Raw genomic sequence first — 4,465 nt, forward strand, 5'->3', positions numbered from 1 at the left:
TTCTCCGAACCGTTTTGGGGAAATTACTCCTTGGTAAGTAACTCCTCCATTGGTCCAATTATTTTTTGCTCTAGTGCTTTATCCTTCATGAATTCTTGCTACCTTGGTGACCCTGTTCTTGAGCTAGAAAAGTTGATTTTAATTGGTCCCAAGTAGTTTTAGCGCGTGATTCGGTCTCTAGGCACTAGTAGGAGTAGTTGCTACAAGTTGGGTTAATCCTTATTCACTTTTCTTTCGAAGTCTCTAAAAATTACAGAATTTTTCAGAGCTAGAAAAAGGAAAAGATGAGGAGGTTCTTGAGAGGCTCTTCAAGCCGTAACGATAAGGAGGATGAGAATAACCACCCCCGAGTACGTAGTCCCTCGAGTCACAGAAGTTCGAGTGTGCGAGTGGCCAAGTGATGAATTTTTGCGCGTCGCCGGACTTTATGAAGACTTTTATTACTTGGTGGAGAACGCAGGTCTTACTGCGTTCGTTGAAGATAAGTTCCCACAATATCTCCTCCTCACCAATATTTTCGTTCAAAGCTTCAACTTTTATCCGAGGAAGAATCCTCCCATGGTAGAGTTCATGATATACGATGTTCCCCAGTGCATGACGCTGCAGGACTTTTGCAATGTATGCAAATTACCTTATGTTGGGGATATCCGTGACACTCGTCCACGGGACTTGGAGGATTTCATTGGTCTACTGCTGTTGGAGAGGAGAGAGGAGTGTCTCGCGCTAGAATTGCTAGCATACATTTTCCTGTGCTTCGGTACTTCTCACTATTTGTGGGAAAATGTTTGATTGGCTATGGGGAGGCTGGATCACTTAGTTCTCCAGACCTTGCGGCTTTGCGCAAAGGCCTTTATAACGATAAGACTTATAGCTTGGGCGCTATAGTAGCTCAACGATTGAACCTGAACCGTTCCAAGGGTGTTGTCTATGGAGGTATCTATGCTACCCGTCTTGCCAGACACTTTGAGATACCGATTAGACTGGGAGAGGAAGGAGAGATGCTTCTCCCTGAGAGATATCTGGATTATGACAGCATGGTTCGCCATGATTTTCTGGATAGAGATGCTAGTAAACGGGTGATTTATAACGTGGTGTTTAGTCAGGGTACTCGAGAGACTATTACGTTGCATGCTCCTTCTTTGTTTGATCTTCATGCAGGTAGGTACACTATTATGCCCGCGGACATCTACGCATATTGGGGCTTGGCCCAACCACAGGCGCTCGTGCCCAAGCCGCCAGTCGAGTACCAGACGACAGTTTATTAGTGGGAGCCGGAGGAGCTCACACAGCAGTGGCATCCACAGTCTGCTCCAGAGTATCCTGGAGCTGGTTATTTCCAACGTTGGGAGTAGACCAAGCTAGGCCAAAAGCCTAAGCTTGGGGGAGTACGTGTTCTCACCAAATTTGCATTCATGCTTATGCTTTCACTTCGTTAGCCGGTGTTTACACTTTGCCACTCTATTATCCATGCTAGTTTCTTTTTGTTTTCTTGTTTTCTTGTTTTGTGTCCTTACGAGAAAACCCAAAAAGATTTTTCTTTCTTCTTTTTCTTGTTGGGAGCTTTCTCGTGTAAATAGTTTTCTTTTTCTTTGTGTCAAGCTAGAAGATATTGGTTACAATGCTTAGTGGTTCTTACATGCTTACCTGTTTAGCTTTCAAAGAGCCATATTATTTTGTCTTCTCCTTTGTGTTTGCCTGCAGATTCATCTTAGTCGAATGCACTTATTATCGTTTTCATCGTTCGATCGTGCAAATGAAAGGCAACAATGATGATATATGATGAAGTGACTGAGAATGAAAAGCTAGTATGAACTCTATCTATTTTGTTTTTGTAAATATGACTAGCTTGTCGACCCAGATTTTGGCTTTGTTGTGAGAGAACCATGTTTACAATGACAACTTAGAGATCATAGTTTTTGATGCCATGCTTATTTAGCTGAGAGCTTATAATGGTTTGTCTTGATTGCCAACATAGATTTTGAGATGACTATGATGTAGTATGATAGGATGGTATTCTCCTTTGAATGTTTCAAGTGGCTTGACTTGGCGCATGTTCATGCATGTAGTTGAAACAAAATCAACATAGCCTCTATGATGTTCGTATTCATGGTGATTTATATCCTGTTCATGCTTGCATTCAATGTTAGTCAAACTCATTGCATCTTGATGACCGTTGTCGCTCTCTAGTTGGTCGCTTCCCAGTCTTCTGCTAGCCTTCACATGTACTAAGCGGGAATACTGCTTGTCACTACAAGAAATATGTGAACTAACGACCTTCAATATTGGTCACTGAATGGTCATTGATTTCCAGTTGTGACCTTTTTATGACCAAAAACAAAAGGTCTAAAGCTGAGGGTCTTTAGTGAACTATAACGACATTTTTTCGGGATTGGTCGTAGGATTTTATGACCAAACCGAAGGTCGTAGGTTTAACGACCAAATGATTTGGTCACTAGCAATCTGCCCACACCACGTCAGAGTCACCGTGGCAGGCTGACGTGGCAGAATTATAACCACATGAAAAGGTCGAAAATAAGATTCAGCCCGGTCCATTCCGGTCGTCTACATGGGTCGGGCCCAATAATTTGGCCTTTTATTTTCTGGGATAGAATCTTTTACTCAGCAGGTTTTTTATTAGTCCACTTTTCTTTTGGTCCTTGGCCTACTCTTTTTAGTCCAGTTCTTGTTTGGGCCTTGGCCTACTCTTTTTTTATGCCCAAGCCTTTTTAGACAAATTCTAGTTTGGGCCTTGGCCTACTCTTTTTTAGGCCCAAGCCTTCTTAGTCTATTTCTTATTTGGGCCTCGGCCATTTTGCTGTCCAAACTAACTTTAGTGCCCTAAAAAATGGTCCAAACAAAACTTAAATAATTTACAACTTCACAAAATACTTCATCAGGTTCAAATAGAGCAAGACATTGTTTCATCACCAGAATGACCAATCACTTAAATAATTGACAACTTCACAGGTGCACAGCTTCACAAAAACTCATCACGCATTTCCACCAAGCTCTCGAAGTCCATGCCCAGCGGACTTTCCTGATGGTCCGTCGCAGCCGCCATAGTTGCTTTCTGACTTGTGACTCTATCAGGTTCATCAGGTTCCAGGATCCTCTTTGTTTGTCCTGGAGGTGGGGCCATCACCCTTCCTGGAGCCATTGCAGCAGATGCTTCTGAGCTCTTCCTCTTCTTGCTGGTTGTCTTTAGTGCCTTGTATAAATAGCACAGAAAAAAATTAGATCACAAGATAAATATGTGAGCACAAGGAAACACAGAGCATACAAGAACCCAAACCCTCCAAGCAAGACAGAGTTTGCACCTTAACAGTCTTGTGCACTACAACTTCATCCTCCTTAGCATTGTACTCTAGGTCATCACTGTTAACTCCACTACCTTCTTGAACCCCATTAGTTGTACCTTCTTGTACATCATTTGTTTTCCTAATCATTGACGCTATTGCATCAATGCCAAGGGACTGGAATATCCGATTGTTCCTCATCATATTTCTAGCCCTAACCTTCACGTACTCGGTGAGAGGATGCTCATGTTTGCAAGGCAAAGTAAATATAATTATTACGTTAATTGTTGGAATGCATGGACAGACAGCCAAACATATCTTATGTTATTTTATTATCATTTAATCCTACTTATTCAGCTAAGGAAGAGTAACAACACACAGGCACAGCTAAGCCAGCTAATTCAGATTACAGCAATACATTTGCATAATAAAATCTGACAGTATTTTACATCACCAGCCTCCAAGATATTTTACTTAGCATATTACATTTCACTTAGCATATTAAGACACATTTTATAAATCTGACACTATAACCACAAGGAGCAACTTGCATACCACTGGTTGGCCTCGGGTTTGACCTTGTCATCCTTGACATGGATGATCTTGAGGTGGTGCTTGCAAAATAGTATAAACAACAATCAGATACAACAGGGATAAAGTAAAATGATGCACTTATATCAATAAAGGAAAGCATTTAGACGAGCATGCACATACATGTAATACATGTGAAGCTAGCAAACTTGTTGGATCAACAATATAGTGATGTAGTTAATGCATCAGTACTAATACATTTAAAACACTTGGACCAGCATGCACATACACGTGTAGCAATGCACATACAGTTAATGCATCAGTACTAAACTGACAGTTGAAGCAAGCAACTAAATTGAAGCACTTGGACTAGCATGCACATACAAGTGTAGCAATGCATTAGTATTAAAACATGTGAAACAGGAGGTAGTAATGTACTAAACTGATAGTTGAAGAAAACTATATATGTGAAGCAATGCATTAACTATTTACAACAATTACTTTTATGTTTTAACTTGCAATTTTATCCATGTACCTGTAATCATCTATAAGAAAAGTAATTACTCAACTGTACCCCTAATGGAGGCAAACATATGCATTCATAGCAACTGGTTGCCCAACATTTGGTGAATAAAGAA

The sequence above is a fragment of the Hordeum vulgare genome, chromosome 5H, assembly GCF_904849725.1.
Source record: "Hordeum vulgare subsp. vulgare chromosome 5H, MorexV3_pseudomolecules_assembly, whole genome shotgun sequence".
NCBI classification, from domain to species: Eukaryota; Viridiplantae; Streptophyta; class Magnoliopsida; order Poales; family Poaceae; genus Hordeum; species Hordeum vulgare.